At 42.2% G+C, this 21355-nt stretch overlaps 1 long non-coding RNA gene across 1 annotated transcript; it reads left to right on the top strand.

The window, feature by feature from the left end:
• The first annotated feature begins 459 nt into the window (after window positions 1-459).
• On the top strand, window positions 460-12946 carry LOC132323933 (uncharacterized). Its single transcript, XR_009485469.1, has 3 exons — window positions 460-1290; window positions 6807-6965; window positions 7140-12946. It is a non-coding gene; the product is annotated as an uncharacterized LOC132323933 (long non-coding RNA).
• The last annotated feature ends 8409 nt before the right edge of the window (window positions 12947-21355 follow it).

Below are 21355 nucleotides of genomic sequence, written 5' to 3'. Positions count from 1 at the left end.
AGTTCCTGAAACAGTAGATAAGACATCCTCCAGCAAGCTCCACTCACTGACATCACTGCTTCTGTCTTTTGATGGCAGCTGTCTGCTCTGCCTCCAGTTCTCCTTCTCCTCCTGCCGCCTGTGGTCCCCAGCCCCTCTCTTGTCTAAACCCCTGGGAAAGTCCACCCAGGATCTCCAGTGAAGGAGCATGTAGGTGCTAACCATCCAGCCTGCTCCTGGTGCCTCCTGAGCACCTCTGCAGAGCTCTGCACAGCGTGGGTTTGTCTCCTGCATGCCCCCCAGCACACCCAGAAGTGACTGGAGAGCTGTTGAGGAAGCGATGAGGGCTGGCCGCGAATACAGATTGAGTCCTGGCTGTGAACTTGACAATCAGGAACTGCAAAATACTTCTGTGGCCTAAAGCAGCATTTTCAGTACTTTTTATTCTCTGGGGTTTCTTTTGCTTTGTTCACACCAGAGATCACTGATAACAGATGAGAAGGGGGAAGAGGAGGATTTCTCATTTGCAAACATGGCAGTCTGCTTCCAGCAGAGGAGATTTGGCAAATCCTTTGTAAGCAGGAGAGCAAAACCTCACCATGGAAAATGCAGCACACTTTACCCCCCAGTACCTGCATGATTACATCCAGCTGGCTGACAGGAACAGGGTCTCTTGAGCTTTTTTTCTGCTTACTGTCTCCAGGAGGTTTTGAGCATGCACATGTCACACCCCAGGAAGATGTGTAGCTGCATGACACAGAACAGAAACTGTTTCTGTGAAAGGAAGAAAACAACTTTACAGACTGGGAAGGAAACAAGCAATCTGGGCCAAGAGTCTAAACTCTTTCCCCTGAATGCTTTCCCAGTCTTTGACCTCTCATTATTTAATTATCACAAGAGAAATCTAAAGAGTGTATTCAGTGACTCCTGAATAAATGCTAACCTGCAACATGGGTCATACTTACACACTTCAAATTTTTACTGGTGCATATTGGACCTGAGCACTGTGACAAGTTCTGAGTCAACTCTGAAGAGCCAGAACAGCTGAGACACTGCTTATTTCAGCAGACCAATCAAGACAGACCAGCCCAAATGTTTCTTGATATTGGATTTTATATTTCTGCTTATTAGAGGTTCAATGGATGTAATGCCCAGCATCTTCACCTGTGGTTTCTGCTATGCCTGGCTCCAAGCAGAGGGCTTTCTAAAGGCCCTTCTTGGTCCCATTAAGCAGCTGTGAAGAGGATGGACATGCATGATCAAGCTCAAGAGAGCAAAGGAGGCAACACTGTGCAGCACAGCAAGCTAAAGGTATCACTTCCTTATTGTAGTTCAGATTTTTGTAAGCAACACAGCAAAGGATGTTTTAAAAGTTGCATTTAAAGAGCTGCACTAGATTCTGCTACTAGAGAGCAGTGGACACTGTAGTGAATACACTCAAAATCTAAGGGGAGGCAGGGGGGATCTGGTGGGCCTGGCACAGACCAGGTGATGTTCTGGTAGAGGTGATGTGCAGCACTTGCTTGTGTAGTCACACTAGGGTGCAAGTAGTGGGGTGTAGACAAAATGGTATGCCAGGAAGAAGACAGTCCGTGGTGAAATCTGATAAAGGAAGAAGAGGCTGCAGGAGTTGTGCCCCAAAAGCAGAAGGGTAGGGCAGCTGGTGACAGTTTGGGAGGGAGAAACAAGAGATAAACAGCCTCTTTCTTGTGGTATGCAGTGATGATTAAAATCTGAACTGATTTATAATGACTGCAGCTATTGCTGTCTCACTTATCCCAGTTCTTTGCAGCATAACCCCCTTCTCTCACCCCAGCCATCACTCTGCTCTTACTGATTGTGATTTTGCATAAGGAACAGGCTGACCTTCCTTCCCACCCACACACATTTGTTGGCTTTTTGCGTACAATAATGGTTCTTAAATCCTTAGGCACCAAATTTCTTGCTCCAAAATCTTCCAAACCATATTATTTAATCTTTCTAGTCTGCAAAGCACTAAGAAAAGTCATGTGTAAGCCTAGCTTTACCGTAGTGCAGAAATTCAATTGTTGCATGTTGTAGAAATCTTATGTGTCAGCAAATTTTACATTTTCTCATGCAATGGGGATGTGCATGCACAAATCCTGGCTTTGCATGTAAGATGTACACATCAGTCAGACACACACAAAATTGCAGTTCTGTCTGAGAAGCAGGATCCAAGCAGTGTTAGTGCAAGACCCTGCATTGCTGCTCTCACATATCCTTGACTGCTTGAGTCCCTGAGAATTGTCTAGCTCCTAACATAATAAGCCTTTTATAAAAGAAAGAAACAACCTTCCCTTTCTTTTTCTGAGGCCATGACAGGCTACTGAGACATAGATCCAGGAAACCCAAGAAGGATGTGGTTTTTTTAAAGCATCGACAGGTAGTGTGTAGGCAATTAAATCATTATCACAGTGTTTAAGCCAGGTTACTGAGTTGCACAAAGGAGTAGGCAAGAAAGTGGTAGAAAAGGTACTGTTCTTTTTGGTTTTTTGAACAAGCTTAGAACTTCAATCTCCTTAAACAAACTGAGTAGTTACTGAATTATTGAGGATACAAAAAGAAGTACATGCTAATTCTGTCTGTAATACATCCCTTGTGGATGCAAGAGGAGAAACTGTTCAAAATAAGATTGTCAATTTTTACATGGGTAGAGTGTTGCAGGCCAGCTGACTTGGTGCACACATGACTTGGTGCACACTGCTGAGAATTGTGGCATCTCTGCATCTGGGTCCTTTGCTTCCCCACAGGATGGAACAAGTGAAATGTTCACCATACCAAACAAGGGAGTGCTCTTTGCACCCTGCAGTCAGAGTGCTGGCAAAGGGGAGGGGAGAAAAGGAGGAAGAGAAAATCTGCATTTCAGAAGTGATATGGATTTGCACCATGCAGTCTTGCCATGCCTCTTTGTTTCCTTCAGATTGTACCATCCATTTGAACTGATTAACTAATGGGATAAAAATTCACAATGTTCCTAAGTAACAATCAGGTCTGTATTAAAGGTAACATTTTAAACTCCTTCTATCCCCAGCTTTTTCAGAGTGAGGCTGACTCTGGCCCAGCCTGGTGCCCTGGCCCGTGTGCCATGAATCCCTGTTACTCCAGGAGCTCTCTGCACTCCCACCTGAGCCCATCAGCTGCCTCCTCCCCTGGGCAAGTCCCTGTGGGGCTGCTTTAGCAGTGGTAGGCAGATACATCTTTTGTGACCCCCCTCTCATCTTGCCATGCCATCTCACAGGGGAGGTACTACACAAAACCTGAGCTTTCCTCATGTCCTCTTTCTGGCACTTCATCCTATGGCTATTAAAGGGGAAAGGGGTCCAAAAGACCAGGGAAGAAAGAATGGAAAGAAAGGTGAGATGTATTTTTCCCTCATCCATCTGAAATTTATTCTACACTCTCCACTTTGAGAAGAATTGGTCTGTCTCATATGCCTTCACTCTGATTAAAAAGACTACAACCTAAAAGAAATCAAAGTGACTACTAGATTTTTCTCTTTTTCTTTAAAAAGCCAAAATAAATTTAAGGAATAGTTATTATGAGGAATATTCCCAGGTGAGTTTTCTTTTGATGTCTTAGTGTGATCTTTATTTATTAACTATATATAATGCCCACTCTCAGTTTAGTGGGTATCTTTGCAGTTTATACAAATGTAATAAAAGGATGCCAATGTTAGAATTGTGCTTCAGTCCAGCAGGCTGGATAGGAAGGAAATAGAAGGTTTAAATATGGCAAGGTGTGGATTGCTGATACCAATGCATGACTTCTGAGTTTACAGCAATCAGCAAAAGATACTCTTTTGGTTTAGAAGGAGAAACATTTCTTGAATGGTGAGAGAGGACACAACTACATGTTGGTTTTTTTCAGAAAAGCTTTTACTCTCACATTACCAGGAGGAGAGATGGAACCCCAGCAGACTCACTTTTAAGCACTTGAGGAAATAGTAAAGTTTCAGAGTATTGGTATCTTTTCTTATAACTGAAAATTGCTTGATATTTTTATCCTTGCAAACATTTTTAGCATCCAGATTTGCTTTAGTTGATTTCCTCAGGCACTTAGGTAAAGAAAGTAGCCCAGTATTATTCATCTTTATCTTGCTTCATGCTGTGCCTGGTGACAGAATGTTGTTTTTCAGTTTCTCATGCTTTTTAATGAAAAATGAGAACACTGAATTCTACACTAAACAATGTAGTTCTGCAGTTTTGTTTATATTGTAAATTAAAATCCTGGTTCAGCTGTGGGCCTAGCAGCTTGTGTTAGTATTGGACCCAGAAGCTAGTGTTAGTATGGGGTAGGTTTGGCTGCTGCATTCCTCCAGGTAAAGCATGGTTGGCAAGCCTTGGATCTTCATGCACAAAACAGCCTTTTCTGTAGCACAGCAAGCAGAGAAATAATACAGGATTAAGTTCATCCATCGAGTTTGCTGTGGTGGTTGAGCTCCTAACATTGTTCAGTGTTCCAGAAGGGTGAGGATCACTGAGTGTTGATCGTGGAGGATAGGAGCAGAAATTTCTGAAGAAGGCCAGAGGGGAAACACAGACTGAACAAGAATGAGAAGAGAGAACAAGGGAAGAACAGAGTTGAGGGAGAAGAAAGAAAATGAGAAGCAGACAGTGCAAGACAGAGAAATAAGTGAGACACAGTGGTGCATTGCCGGCACAAAAGCAGAAATGGAAGTGAAAGAGGGGGTGTTTGAAGGGACACTGAGCACCAGCCCCAGTCACGCTGGGTCAGCATTTCTCAGCCATTACACTCTCAAGCCCTGTACCATTCCCTGGCCCAAGCCTGGAGCAGGGGTCTCTCTTGTGACTGCAGCTAAGGACACTGCTGTGCCAGCTCTCACAGAAACAGTCCTGCTTTACTGCCCTTGGTCAGGCAGAGTCATACTGAGTGAGGCATCTGGAAAGAGAGGTTACTGCAAAGGAAGGTGGGAAATACCTCCTGGCTAAGACAAATAGCCTGGGGTTAAAACATGCCAAATCTCAAAGCTTTCCATCACTGCTATTATCACTCCTGATCTATTTTTATGCTAAAGCAGCTTTAGGTATGGTTACTGCAGTTGGCAGTTAGGTTAAGAAACTGAAAAAAACCCCTAACATAGCCCTTCCACATAGTAAGTAGCCTCCCAGCAATTAGCCAGCTGACTGGGAAAGAGGAGCCTTGTGGAGTCACAGTCACTTGTTATTTTCATTCTGCCTCGTCAGCCTTTCCTCTGTCCATGTCACAGAAAAAAGTCAGTTGCCTGAAACTAACTCCCGTTGATCTGAAGTCTGAACTTACCCTGACCCTAATGACTCATTCCCATATTTTTTCCTATTTTTTCACTAGCCAAGAAAAGTTCCCCTTGGTTTGCCGAATTTTCAAGATTTTCAGAATTTTCAGTATTTGGGCTGGAAGTTTGGAGAGATTTTCCTTGTGGATAGTTTGACTTGATCTTTGTATTTGTTTGCCTTTCTCTATGTGGTTATGTGGTATGATAGGCTGGAGCAGACAGGAATGTGGTCCCTTAGCCCTTGCACATTTTCACATTGGTGAGAGATAACTTGGAAGAGAAAACTCTCTTCAGGAACCCAAGCAACACATCCTACTATTCAATTGCCCTCGTAGCCGTGGAGAATGTGAGTGAGGCCAGTGCTGCTTATTCTGAAGTATTTGTCTAGTTGTACTGTGTGAATCCAAAGGAACAGCTGGTCTAAATTTCTCTAGAAACGTTTATCTCTGAGCAGATTCAACGAATTTAATTTCTGCTTTGGTTTTGGTCTGTCTGGTCTCCATGTCACCTCACCACTGGGACAGCCACACTTGGAGCAGAGCTTTCCTTTGAAAGATGTCTCAGTGATTCATATGCTCCTACCACAGCTCCCTGCAGCACTGCAAACAACCACTTTATTTGCACAATAAAACTCAAACCAGAACTAGGAAGTTCACAGCCAGTTTGCTGTGTAATACATTAAAAAATTAATCATGCACTCAGTTTACACACTCTTGTTTTGTCCACACAAAAGATTTGTGATGGCACTTTTGTTATGCTAGTTAATGCTCTTACACCACTTTACCGGCTGGTAGCTTCTCCTGTCAGTGATAAGGTACACAACAGGGCAAAGCATCAGTGGCAAAGCCTGAGCTTTTAATTCAGGAATTCATTTAATGGTAAGACTTTGAAAAAGTTTGAAGAAAATACCTTCTGACTGAATCACAGCCTTGATTTTTGCAAGGCCAGATTTTAACCAGGCTGCTGCTTTCTTAACTGCCTATTGATTTGTGTTTATCATAGGCTATATTTTTATAATTTCTGTCAGAGTAATGTTTAAGGCTACCACAAAAATTCATTCCAACCCTTCTTTTTGCAGTGACCTTTCTGTGCAGATGTTCTGCAGAGAACCCAGTCCCCAGAAAACCCGACAGGGATGAGCCAGGAAATGAAATGCTGAGAATCTCAGGCTTGATCTGGAAGGCAGCCAGGGCACACTCCCAAAAGCAAGCAGCAAGGCTTCTGCCTTGAATGTAGGTCACCACTCACTTATGGAAATTCACTGCTCATGTGAAGAGTGCCATGAAGCAGTGCTTTAGGGAGAATAGACAAACATGTAATGCTCTCTCTGCAGTAATTACAGTGGTGTGAGGAGGAAGCTCCCAATTGTTTTGGCTTTCTCTATTCCTTTTTCACCACCTCTGTAGAAGCAAGGCATGTTAACATCTGACATCACTAGAGAGATTCCTTGAGGGCACATTTCACTTGGAAGCATAGTTTAAATACAAAATTTCTTGATACAAATAAAACATCTGTCTTTTCCCTTTTTAAACAGATTACATCCAAGAAGTTGTTCCAGGCTAAATTCTATTGTCAAGGTGAGGAGATGCCAGCGAGCTAATCTCCCCATTGCCTCCAGATCCCTGCCCACAAGCCTGCCAGCAGCAATTGATGGGGATCATTCCACTCTTGAGGAATACAAGCACACACACAGGTATTCATTGTGGAGATCTGACTTCTCATGGGCTCTACTGACACAACCTGCAGAGCATGCTTACTGTTTGCATGTAACCATACAATTCAATACACTGGTATTGCCCTCTGAAAGCAAGGAAGAAATAACTGGTGTGGTCAGAGCTGACAAACTTCATCTCTTTTCATTTCACAGCATACTCATCAGAAGAACATCTTCCTTCTTGTATATCATTTAGTTCCAGGAATGCCCAGTTCTCTGCCACTTTGCTATGCCTTGTTTTGGAGATCCACCACCTGCCACTTAATGACCTACTCTGCTGGCCACTGTCATCACAGTGAGCCAACATCCTGAACGTTCAATAAACTGTACTGTATCTCAGGCATGATGATGCAAAGAAAATGTAAGTGTTCAAAGAGAGGTCTCAAGAGACAGCACACTAAAAGTCTTGTATTGATGCTTCAGCCTCAGATGAAGCCATCAAGGTCTTTCATACTGGCAATCTGTTCTAAAAAGGCAGCATCTCCTCCTGACAATGGTCCCATTCCGGCCTTTACATCTCCCAAAATGTATATAGTGCCCCTTGCATTTACACTCTGTTTTTTTTCTTAGTCCCTGCATGCATTCCTGTCTGTAACACTATCTCTTTTGATAAAATTACTTTTCTGTCCACCATACCACTAACAGTTGCACTTCCCAGAAACACACTCCTGATAAATAATGCAGCTGGGTTGCATGATGCACACCTGTCTAACATGGTAGCTCTGGGCCTCAATCAGTAGTTCTTCCTTGTCTGTGACAACAGGTACTATAGAAAAAGGCCTTTATCCACCAGCCTAACAGGGGCTGTAGAAGGAAAGTGTTCTGCTTGGCTGACAAAAGTAGGACATCAAGCCCCAGTCTCACACAGTCTCAGTTCTGGCTCAATGTCATGAGTATTTCATCTTGCTGGGAAATACTCTGGTTGCAGACATCCAGCATTCAGTTGCTCCCAGCTACAAAGAGAAACTCATATGAGTGAGTTTCAGATCCCAATTCTGATACATATTGAATACAATTTTTAATACAACTGTCAGGACAAAAGGCTTTACTGGCCAATGACCATTTCTGGAGAAATACATCAAGGATTTAGGGAGGACATAGGGACCTACGTCCAAAACTAAACTGGAAAAGAAAAACAAAACAAACAAACAAAAAACACCAAAAAACAAAACCCAAACCACTGGTTCTGACTCTTTGGGAATTTTTTCCTTACGCTTACTGGTTTAAATTCCTCCACTCCTAGAGGCGCAATGCTGAGCATGCCTAGAAATGCCTTCCTGCTAACCTGGTTGAACAGGTTGCCATCTAAGCCTAATCAGTTATCAAAGACTGGAATACAAATTCTCTGTTCTATTAGCAGCCAGCAAGACAAATCTTCCAGTTCAATCTTTCAGGCTTAATACAATTAGTTACAGATTTTCTGAAAATGGTCAGCATTTCATTGCAGGAGCCAGATGCAACCACAGCCCTTTCTGCAACATAAATCCTGAATTGCCTTGTCACTTGTGCTCCAAAAAACCTCCCACTGCTCTAGCCGGAGACTGGGCTCCAGCACTCCACTCAGCACTTTTAGCATCCTCACAGCCCTGGTTGCCAAGATGGGGAGAGGTTTGCTGTGAGCTCATCACATGCTGAGAAACTTTGTTCAGGGTTTGTGCAATGACACATACAATGGACGGTCCGTGGGACTTGTCTACAAAGCCTCTAGTTTCAAAATACAAGCCTTCACCTATTTAGCACAGGAATAGCTCCATTAGATGATAATATCAGGAAATTATGTACTTTATTCAGACACCTATAGGAGAAGGGTACAATAATAAGTGTCTATTGAGAAAAAATATTAAAAATAAAAATATAATAAAATACTCCAAAATCCTTGGTGGAAAGAGCTCATAGTCCTTGAGTTCTCAAGGAGCAAATGTTTTATGATCCACCATTCTGAGATCCTCCACTCATCTTTATGCCGTAGAGAGGTATTTCTGTTAAGCAGCTCTAGCTAGTTGGATATCTAGTCAGAGATGATTGTCTAAGGTCACATAATAGCAGATATGTAGCCAGCTCCAGAGGAAGAGCCACTCCTCCCCACTCAGGCACCTCCCTTAGACACTCCATATTGACCAGAGAAGCTGAGGTGACTAGTTCAGACCAGGCAGCTACTTTAAAATGATGGGTTCCCAGATACCACCCTGTGTATGCAGCTAGACCCTGGTGTGGGTGCAACAGAGAGCCTGTTGCTGCCCCATGCTGGGCCAGGGCTTGTTGCAGGCAGGGCACCCTGCCCAATCCTGCTCCCACTGCCAGACTTGCTCCACAAGCACCTGGCTGAGGAAGCTAATTCTGAGTGGAGTTCTGAGTGGAGCAAGAGATTAATGGTCTGGGAAAGATGGTGTTGGTGATGATGATGGGGTGAAGGAGATACAAAAAAAGAGTGGTGGTCTCTCCTCTCCCACTGACACTGGCAATCCCATTGACAGCCAGGTATTGTAAATCCCATCACACAGGTCTCACACTTCCATCTTTGTACAAGCTCATTTGTTACTGTGAGTGGGCATGTAGGAGATGTGGCTGCCAAAGCAAAGCTGCTGGAGGGAGGAGAGGCAGTGATACCCCATCTGCAGACCAGAACACGCTGCTCCCCATGCTACAGAAAACAACCTCTGTGAGGTACTTATGGGAAGGACAGGGAGACAACCAGCATTCAGATGTCCTGAATATGCAGATTTATATTTGGAGGCTGTTAGAAATAAAATATTTTAAAGCAATCACATTAATCAGGGACTTCTTATGCATTTGCTGCAATGAGACCCAAATGAAAGGATCACGAGTGCACACTGCATGTAAAGGTTAATCAAAGGCAGCTTCTTCTTTTGGCAGCTACTTTCTTCTGCTGATCTTTGCCAGGAAGCATGTACTCCATTGTTTTTCTTTCTTTTTTCTCTTTTTTTTCCCTTTCTTTTAACTATATATGTGCAACTCCCACTCTCAGGTTTTCTAAAAGTTATATCACACCCTTTTTATACACAAGGAGAAGAAAATGGTGAACCTGTAACATTGCAAATGCTACTTTGAAAAATGGGTTTCCAGGAGTTTTGATTGAGACTTTTCTATGTCTTTTGTAGAAGGGGCTGATGGATCCTTTTTCGCAGACATTGCAGGTAATCCCTTTAAGAAAACCACCTGAGCTAGCAGAAAACCTCAGAGCATCCCCTTTGTCAAGCAGCTGTGCAGGCTTGTTGATATATTTGTTCTGGGGACAATGCCTCTTACACACTTACCACTGGGGAGCATTTGGAAACACTTCATGGATGGATTCAGCATTAAGCAATGGGGTTGGCTGCAGACTGCAGTACAAGATCGTGGTATTTCAACAAGCCAATGCCATTTGTAGGTGACATTTACCTGGTAGCATTCACCTTGGGGAAGCACAGATATCACCTGTGCTCTCATTCACACAGGCAAATCACCTAACACAGCTTCAATCACAGCTAAGCCATCACAGGAGCCCTGATGGCAGAAGTTGCAAGAGAAGCATTAAATCAAAGCACCACCATTCAGCTGGACAGTGTACCTGTGCTGCTTCTGCTGGAGGTGGAATGGATCTGTCTGTGTGGGTCAAGACTTGTAGGGCTTCTCAGACCCTCCTGCTGCTGTGAGCCAGTGCTAGGACAAATCCAGGTGGGGATGCTTGGTCCTTTGGTCCAGAAACAGGGCTGACGTTGGCTGCACTCTCTGCCATAAGCACCACACTTCCCATAAACCATTAATTTTTAACTTCTTTCAGTCTATGTCAGAAACTGTAAAATAACCCATACTCAATTTGAAAAAGAGACTGAGATAAACCAAGATATTACCTTTCCTCTTTGAAGGAATTTTACTCTCCAAGGCCTAGTAGGTGCAGTAGGACTGTTTGCACATTCCACCATCTCTGTCCTTTCTTTCTAGCTCCTCACTGGGCTTTTCTCATCACAGAAACTCTCTAATAATTTTCCTCTTCATGTTCTTATGCCATTTCTAAAATTTACTCTCTGAACTTTCATCTTGTTTAAATTTCTCTTTATCTCCTTTTTCCATTACTAGAAAAATATAAAAGCTAAATGAGGTGAATGAGAGTTTAACCCTACAATGTAGTTGCACTTTCCCAGTCAAGCCCTGGTTCTTAGACTCAAAATTCTTACAATAAATTTTCTCCTTAAAACTTAGAACAGATGCAGCTAACATGCCCAAAATTTTGAAGGCAGATTTCTGAGTTCATTTCAGCCCTCTAGGTTAAAAAATGTCTTCTGGCTCTGCTCTCAAGATACATCAAGTGGTCATGCTGTCTTCTTTCAAATCTTCACCTGCAAAGAGTCTCCATCTTGATTTCTTATCCACATTTAGACTATTTATTTTAAAATTTGTAGTTCATCTAGTAAGTTTGCAAGGAAGGTATAAGTGAGATCAAAAGTCTACTTTGGTTGCTGTTATTTGTCCATGCAAAGCAGTATAGTACAATCTCAGTGCTTTTTCCCTTTAGATGCAGTGTCTTTAAAAGCAGTTGATACCATTGCAGCATGTTATCTGCACCTGCATTAAAAACATCACTTGGGTTGTCCCAAGCACTCGGGGACATTCTGGTGACATTTAGATGGGTACAGCACAGCAGAAGGGAGGTGGGGTGTTCTGCGCCTGGGCTTAGCCATGAGACATGGTTGTTGTTGTGCCACACAACCCTGCCCCTCCAGCTAGCTGGGATCCATCCAGAGTCTCCAAGAAGGGATAGAATACTGTTTCAGCTTCAGCATGGAAAATCTCCCTGCAGTGCAAAAATCCATAAATACCCAACCCCTGTCAGGGGCTGGCAATTTTGCTGGAGGTCTTGTTCATGACAGCTTGTCCATCCAGGTCAGGAAGAGGTGGATGGATGGATGGATGGATGGATGGATGGATGGATGGATGGATGGATGGATGGATGGATGGATGGAGTAGCCCTGGTAAACCTGTATGCTGCCAAAAACCCATTCAGTGAATGACTTCCATCTTCCATGCAGTTTCATAAACATTTTTAACAGCATATAAACTGGAGAAGGTCAGGATTTCTTCTGGCTAAACAATATTGGTAGTCTGTGATCTAAGAATGGTTTTGTTTTAGTCACGGAGCAAAATTCAAATTTTCTAAAACAAAATAAACAAGGTGAAAGAGAATAAGAGAAACAGAGAGAAGGGAAGGGCTAAGATCTGATAAATGTTGGAGACCATGACCTATTACTTATGAAATTACTGAGCTGTGAAAATAAAAGTTTGTTCTGTTCTGCTTAGGAATTTAGGTACACAAGACAAACAGCATTTCTCTGATCAAATACAGCTTTTCAATGGAGCAAATACATTGGTAAACATCACAAGCTGTGTTCTAAAAATTTTTTATTCCACCAAATTCTCCTCAGTTTCTTTGGCCATCTCTTATTATCTTCTTAGTGGACACTAGCTCACAACTTTTCTATGTATGCTGTTTGTCTCACTGGTATTGCAGGACAAAGTGCAGCCATCCAAGATATGTCTCCAGTGATAAGATGATTCAAAACTGTTCATATGACTTATGTGCTACCTATCCCTACAGATATTTTATTTTCCTTCACAGCTGCCTTTCCCGATTTTATCTCATTGCCACTTACCAGAGTGTTTGTTGTGTGGGTGTATTGCTAGTGAACACAGCCTAGCTAGATTTACTTTAAAATGCTGTAGTAAGTTATTATGCCTTATCAAAGTGCAAATATTATGTTCCTACCCACATGCCTCTTGCTAAGCTGCAGGTCTTTAGACTGGAGTCCCTTCCTCCTACCCAGTTGGTGTAAAAGCTTAGACAGAGAGTTAGGTATCTATTTATGTTTGGAAAGTAAAATCAATGAGTCCAAAAGGAATTTAACCAATATTTTGAGTTTGTGTGCACATGTATAGCCATGGTGTATATCAATAAAAGCTCTTTATCAAAAAAATTCCTTCTTTCTCTTTCCTATCCCTTCCTCACCTCCACTCACCACAGCTCAAGTGCACAGTAAAGGTCACCTATTAGAGGAGTCAGAAACAGGAATACAATGTGTCAAAGTCTACCTGGCTTGCTCTTGCAGAGCAACCCATGGGGAGATGACACAACATGATGTCAGTCCCCAAGAAGGTTCAAAGCTGCCTTCCCATCAGCAGCCTCCCATCCTGCCCTTGCTTTTCTGGTCTGACAGTCAGTGCAGCTCAGAGCCTGGCTCTGCAGATGAATTTTAACAAAGCCCTTTGAAAATTAGTGTGGCCATTTCCATTCAGGAACCACATGAGTTTTACTCAGGACCTGCACTGATGTACATGAGCTCTTGGAAATACAAAGCTGGAATTTTTTTTCAGTTGGGGAATTTTGCCTTTTTCTCTTCAGTTCCTATTGCAATTTTTGTCATAACCAAAGAGACCTTGAATTCTGGCAGATAGCATGGAGGAACTGGGAATCCCTGTTCCTCATTACAGAGTTAGACTGGGCTGTTCCCAAGGTGTTATGAAACACTGCAGTGGGGTCACAACAGGAAGCACAACTACCATCAGCAAGTAAAACTCTGGCGTTCCTTCCTATTCTAAGACTCCAGAACTTCCTTATCCTCCATCCCCAAATCCTCTTACAGCTGTTGCATTTATTTAAAGCATTTCTTTTTTCTTATTGCTTCTTGGGACACATTAAGAACCCAACCCCTGCTCAGTCCTTCTGCATGCAGAATTTGCATGAGAAACAGGCAGAAAGAAAATAAAAGATGCAGCTTAACCAATCCCTGGTGGAGATCTTTAAAACTCTGGTCAAAAGTCTGCAGACTGCATTATGTGCTCTTCTGGTTCCACCTGAGCTCCTGCCAGAGCTTTGTGTCGTGCTCCTTCAACCTCATTTCTCTTTTTCTAATTATGTATGGTGTGCCATCAGGATGGAAAGTAATCTCACAGCCTGTTTCATATGTACCTGTTGACTCCCACACAACAATTTAATCAGAATTTGATAAGGTTTGGAAAAACCCCATCTGTTTAGAGGCCAAAAAAGTACAAGCAGTCTGAGAAACTGCACTCAAAAACCATAGAAGGGATTATTTCCAACTAGATGCAATGCCTGGGTCAGATCCTATTAATTTTATTTCTATGAGCAGTCAAACCATGAATGGAGTGACATGACTGCACTACGTATCAGGATCCAACCTATTATATTCAGCTCCCTCAACATGCCTGGTCCTCATCCATCAAGAGTTCCAAGGACCTTTTGACCACAGTCAGGCAAGACAAACAGCAAGTTTAAGCCCAGGATTGTCTGAGCAGTTAAATTTAGGCACATGCTTAAGCATTTCCTGAGTTAAAACTCAGAGCAGTTCTTGGGGTTTGGTCTTCTGTGCTCTCATTTGTGGATACAGTTTCCTCTGTAAACTTTGTGAAAGTTGTGGCTGCTTCCAGCTTTCATACAGATTAACATAATACAGTCCAACATTTTTTTTTGCCAGCTGGGGAGTTTACTGTGTGAGAACTCCAGCTGCACAAAGAGAATCAATAACAGTTACCCCCATGAGCTGGATTTCTTTTTCCTCCTTTGAGGCTGACTGTCTGCACAGGCAGAGATGTAAAAGGACTATTGCATAAATCCAGGAGGCTGAATGGTTCCCAGGTATATCATGGCCAAGTACCACTGCTGTTGGCTGCAAAGGGATGGCTGCAGCTCCTGGCTAGGGCTGTGAGTGAGGAAAGGGAGCCCAGCAGTGCAGGCAGTAGTCACACATAGTGTGGGAGCTGCATGTCTGCCTTCATTCACCACTGTGTGCTCAGCACCTTCTTTTAGGAGACAGGTACTGCCTGCTCCCTCCTTAGGAGAAAAAAGTTGGCGAAAATATCAATCTGAACATTTTTACTTTATCCTTAGTTTTCTGATCTAATTAATACTTGAGCCCACAAACAGACTACTGGCAAGTTGCAGATAAGCTCTCAGTGCCCATCCATAGTGCTCAGCTTTTGTTTCAGGGTCCTGTAGCTGTTCCAGCTGCACCAGACCTCAGGGCCTCCCCCTGCAAAGCAACCTCTGCAGCTTCAGGGTTATCTGGCTGGCAGGGGCAGGGGCTGTTGACTTTAAGGTTGCCTGGCTTCTCAGGCAGGATGCTCGGCACAGTGATACAGGGTAGGTGTACACCACAGCCTCTCAAGGTTAGTCAGCAGCTATTATTAGCCCTGAGCTGTTGATCCAGTGACCCTTTCTTTAACTCTGTAGGTCAGGTACAGACTGCAGAAAAAGTTGCAAAAGAGTAAGCAGTGACAGACAAACTTCAGAGGGCAAAAGCGCTGTGATCCAGATGGGTCAGCCTCCCTCAGGCTTCTTGACTCTCCATCCATCCTGGAGAAACAAACATTAGTGCTGGGTTGCTACAAAATGGTCAGAAAAGGAGGGCAGGAATATAAATTGTGAATTGTGGCTTTTCTTCAACTCCTGGTAAAAAAGCATCTACAGCCTGAGGATTTGATTGACCAGATCAAACCCATTGCACACCCCCTACACCTATTGCCTCAGGTTTTGTAGGATTTTGCAGAACACACACAAATCTAAGAAGCAATGTTTATATTGCCAAGAGCTGTTCTGACTGAAAATGGAACTGCCTTGCTGCCTCCTGCACCAAAATGAAGATCACTCTCTGAACTCCACACATACATAGAAAGAAGGCTTGTGTGAGCTTCTCCTCATCCTCTTCAGAAAAAAATGCACTAGGTTATTCCACCTTGCCCAGAAGAATGCTGATTTCCAGAGCAGGTGATGCAGTGAAAATTGAGCTCTTTGAAAATGTTGCAAATCAGTAATTCAGAGTCTCCAGACACCGTTACAAAATGTGAACCTTGAAATTTATCAATCAAAAATTCTCCATACTAGCACTAAATGATTCAGAACATGTTAGTAAAATCTCATTGTGAAGTAAAATGATGCCATGCACAGACACCCATATGTTCAAATTCACTCTCAGACTCGACTCCAGTTTTGCACATTATCACTGCTTGTGTCTAAAGTTCTGACAGATACCAAGACTTCTTTCTCCCAGCAAATATGAAGGAACAATACCTGAAATAATGAGCCCAGTGACTAAATTTAAGCACAGCACTGAAAAACATCAGGTCATCAAGATTCTTATACTTTTCCTTGTTAATATGCTGCTTCTTTGAATGCACTGTTTAAAACAAAGTTAGCAAACTTCACTGAAAGTATTAACACTACAAAATGCAGTTGGATTGGATTAAAAAGCAATGGATATTTCCTGAGATAAGTGCTTGCCTGCAAAATTTCAATTCTGCAGTAAGTTTTATGGATAAATAATTTTTTTTAGTAGATATAAGTATCTGAAGTAGGAAATTTAAAAAAATAACAGGCACAATGGGCACATCCAGAAGATGGATGCACTTATCCACAGAAGTTCAGTTTCAAAATACTATTTCTTCCATATTTTTCTTTTTTTTTTCCTCTTGGAAATTGTGAATTTCATTTAATATTCTTATGAGTTTGTCTGGTTGTGAGTCTCATAAAAATATTCTTTTCAATCTAAGCTGAAATAGAATGACTTAAGCCCAAGCCCCATTGATATTAGCATATAAATGATTCTTACAGAGCCAGTGTGATGTTTATTGTAAAGGGTTGATGCAATACAGCATGATATTTTGCAGGTTCAAAAACTACTAAATTTTTAGTGCAAAATACCATTTTTATTACATAGGTATGCATTGCACTGTAGTACTGAGTGCATGCATCAAAAAAATCTATGAAGCATTATTTTTTCCATATTTTTGCAGCCATTTTTGCTTCCATACAAGAACTGATTTTAAAAGGTAGTCTGCAACTGCTCATCACCAGCAATTATTCTTAATAATATATTTCAGTCACCAAGCTATTCTGCTAGACATATGTAAGGTAAGACACACCTCAACAAGGAATGGACTATGTTTTAAAGTCTTTTTCTTTTTCCTTATTCTTTCTTTTCCTTAAATATCCTGCCTAGAGATACACTGAAGTGTTTTTGAACTCCTGAAATAAGAGGGAGGTAGAGAAGGAGCAAGCAGCACGGGGAACGAGCTGGTTAATAGGGTGATCCGGAGCAACAGCTCAGATCTCAGCTCTTGAGGTACATTGGTTTGCAGTTCAATTCTATAAACATTAGTTCTTCAAGCTGCCAACGACTATCATCATCCTTTTGTGTTTATAGCAAAATGTATATATATATTAAAAAAACTCAACTAGTTCTTTCCCAGGCTGTTAGTATAGTAAAATCTCTCTCTCCAGTCTGTGTCTGAAGTGTAAATGACCTGAAAAGGGCTGATGGCTTGAGTGCTTCTCCTACCATTGTTCTCCATTGTAGGTAAGTCAGCAATTACCCTGTGTCAGCTCATCTTATCAACTACCCAGGATGGGGCCAGTTCAGTTCTTGTGATACCTTTGAGAAAACTCCTGGAGCTCTAGAAAGTGTAAGTCCTCATTTGTCATGGGATTGGCCTCTGTTTGATTGCTTTAATTACTTACAGACCAGCAGGCAGGATGGATCACCAGGGCTGCACTAAGCCTTGCACACCCTCAACCAATTCTTCCTGAGCAACATGAGGGTCCTCAAGATGCTTCTTTCAAAAAACACAGACACAAAGTGTCCCACCCAGGGGACCAGGCACCCAGAGCTCAATGCTGTCTGAGGCTGACCAACACCCCATAGTCACAGGCAGTGGGCAGGAAAAGCATGATCCAGCCTGATCATTGCCTTTTCCACAAGGCACAAAGCCTTTTCAGCTTCCCCATTCAAACATAAGGGCCAATCCTACAGCTTTACAGAGAAAGTGAGAAATCAAACTCCAGTTTTACCACTCTGGGTGCTTTGTTAGTGAGTTTATAAAGAGCCAGTTGAGAATTCTCATCTCTATTTCTTCAAACTTTGCATTTTCCCTCTCCCAGAAATCCCTCCTGAACGGATGTGTAAAATTGGTTTATGACCCCAGTTCAGATCATTAGTCTAACCTTGAGCAAATCAGCAAGGCATGCCAAAGTAGCTGCCAGCAGTGTTCACCCATCTTCTAACTGAGTCCAGCCTCTCAGGATAAAGACAAAGGTAGAAATCCCCTCCCACATCTTCCCAAAACTGGTCACTCATTAAGAAGGAAGTTGGCAGGTTATTTTAACAAGTTTAGTTTCTAAATCCAGAACTGATTGTACCATTATTCTTATTCTTTACTTCCCCCCAATCTTCTTTCTCTTTAGTATAAACTCTTTGAGTAATGTGAAAAGTAATCCTATTCTTTCCTTTCTCTCTGCTTAGCTAAATAAGCCAAGATCCAATAATATCTTCTCATTTGTTACTCTCAGTTTCCTCATCACCTTGGTAGAATTCCTCTGGTCCCATTTCAGTTTAAATTCCCTTTTTTTCCAAATATAAAAAAGACTGATATTCTCCAGGTGTTGATACACAGGCCTTCTATAGTTGTACTAAAACTTCCTTTTTTCCTGCTGAAGGTGCTTGGATTGATACATCATAGAATTGGAACAATGTAAGGTTGGAAAAGGACTGCCTGGGACTACCCCAGACATTCAATCCTTCTCTTCAGAGTCCCTGAGACTGAATCCCAGCAGTATCACACTGGTGGTTCATGGATCTTCAGCCACCATTCCACATTCCCCCTCTCTGCCCTGCTGCCTCTGACACAGGGACCCTGCTCATGAGTCCATGCTCATGGCTTTGCACTTTCTGCTTCTGCAGTTCCCTCTGTTTCTGTTGCTCTGATGGGTCCTCTGGTCCTCTCTAATGAATGATGCTCCATCCTTTTCAGCATTAGTGACCCCATGCCTCTTCATATTACTGACAAATGCCTTAAGCTTAGGCCACGTTTTGTAGCAGGTGAATAAGGAAAGGATTGCATTGCACTGGTTTCCAAACACATTCTTGAAGAACATCACTGATAACTTTGCTGATTCTGGCTCCCTGTGACATGTTCACCTGCTCCCCACACTAATTCCTGTGTGAAACCCTCTCCCCTATTCCATAAATGGTTGCCATTACATTTCAGCAATGCTCAAGGCACATTAAGTTATTCACAGAAAGCCTAGTAAATAAGTGTTCAGTAAAATATTCTTCTGGCTTTAAAAATGCAGGTTTTTGCTTTTGACACAAGTAATAATGAAGGCAAGACCTCCTCTTGTATTCTAGGGTGAGGCTATTGGACAGTTTATTGTTTGAAATCCTTAAAATTAAAAATCAGAAGATGCAAACTTAGGATGTATAAATATAATTTTTTTCTTGTTTTCTGGTGCACTCTAAAATGCTAAAGCTGAGCTCTCTCTACTCAATAACATTAAGACTAATAGTAAGAAAAATGTGTTCCTAAATGCAAAATGACAAAAGTAAATAATATGTACATAATGAAAAGAAAAAAACTAGATAATAGTTGAAAATACATAATGCAGTATATTTTTAAGAAGTTTAACTTTGGCAAAAATATTGTGCTGCTCTTGTGCAGCTACCAGTGTGACTTGAGATTTACCTTGGAAATTGTATAGCAGATATTTATTGTGACTTCTCCCATCCTCTATTTCTCACCCTCTTTATAAGGCTTGCAAATAAATTGTGTTAGCAAACTGTAAGTGTGAGAATTTTTGAAACAGCTAACCTTCACAGGATATTACAGTCATAAATTACCTTTAAAAGTATTGGGGCAGTGATCTGGCTTACAATACATTATGCAGTTATTGGGAAGCACCTCCAGAAGGTGTTATTAATGGGAGCAAAAAGCAGTAGTCAATGAAGTCAATGAGTTTTTCTGATACAGCATTGTTAATACCAAACCACAGAACTTCTTCAATGAATTAGCAGGGAAAAAAAAAAAAAAGAAAGAAAGAAGGCTATCTGATCCCTGCCAGCCATGATATAAAAAGAAATGTATTTTGGATGAAGAACTATTGTATTTCTGAAAATTGCCACCAAATTGTCTCTGGAAACATCAAATCATCCTTTTGTTCAGTTTTGTATTTATTTACCAAACCACTTATGGAGGTCTGAAATCAACAGCCTTTTCTTAAATCATCTGAAAATGCCATCCAGTGAAATTTTCAGACAATTTCCTATTAAAACACAAAAAGACAGCTTTATAGTTAGAAAGCAATTGATTTATAGTTGAATATGAAACTTGGCAGCTCTGAATGTGAGATAGAAGCAGGGAGATGACTTTTGTGGCTATTCCTTTCCTTGTGCCTAAAGATATCTCTCCCTATCTTTCAGAAACATTCCTTAAGGCTTTTCCCTGACAGGCAGGTTGCTCTGAGCAGAGCCCAGCTGAAATACAGGGTCCAAATCAACCGATCCCAGCCTTCCTCTTGCCAAGCAGTCCACAGGTTTCCCTCTACCAGCCTTCTTCTCTTTTAGTTCTTTTTTATTTTCACATTGTGCCACTTCAGACAGTGCTTTGTTAAGCAAAACAAAGCCTACTGCTCCTGATATTTTTTATCCTCCATGCTTTAGCAGACCTCTCTTCTGTCACTAGTAAAAGGTGATGCCTTTGGTGACTTGATGCAGAGAGGGCTTTAACTTCATATATATATATATATATATTCAAGGAAACCTGCTCAGTGTTCAGAGACAGCTGGCCTTTATTCAAGCAAACCAAGACTTTAACATAGGTCACTTCTAGATGCAGGACCCCATGGCTGCCTTTGCCAGCTCAGCATCACCTCGCCAGGTCTCTGGGTGTGCTCACAGCCAGGAGCCAGACCCAGAGCCAGACCCATCCTCTCTGCAGTGCTTGTGATCTGCTGGGCTCCTAAGGTCTACTAAGGACAGGTTTCACCAGAAATTGAGTGAATGCAGTGAAAATGGGTGAATGAAAGGATTTTCACACCATGCAGTAAAATTATACACCATTCATTTATTTGACAAAAGGGAGAGGCTCCAGCTAACAGACAGCACAACTGAAGTTACCAGTTCGGGTGGCCAAATTCAGAGGCATGAAGCTGAGCAGTGGGAAGCTGGTCACAGGCAGCAGAAGCCATAGTTAGGAGAAGGGCAAAGGCCACAGCAATGAGCCACTCTCCTCCTTCCCACACTGCTCCCAGACCTTGGTGAGAAGCACAGCAGGGCATATTGCAGTGATAACGTGCTGTAATGCAGTTCCCCTGGTGAAATGTTGGTTTGGGGTTGACAGTGCAGCCTCAGTGTAAAGGGTCAGAGCAGCTGCTGAGCCTCAAACCAGAAATGGGGACGGATGTGGTTCTATATAAGTTTTAGGTTGCATTTCTGTGATCAGGAGTGAAGGGAAAGTTTAGAAGCCAAAAGGGGTTGTCTCCAGCCCCAGGTATTTGAATCCCTGCCTTGGATTAGGGTGGGCTGGTAATA

The sequence above is a fragment of the Haemorhous mexicanus genome, chromosome 2 (genome assembly GCF_027477595.1).
Source record: "Haemorhous mexicanus isolate bHaeMex1 chromosome 2, bHaeMex1.pri, whole genome shotgun sequence".
NCBI lineage: Eukaryota > Metazoa > Chordata > Aves > Passeriformes > Fringillidae > Haemorhous > Haemorhous mexicanus.
Note: the sequence above shows the minus strand (reverse complement) of the source record. Positions and strands in the feature narration are given on the sequence as shown.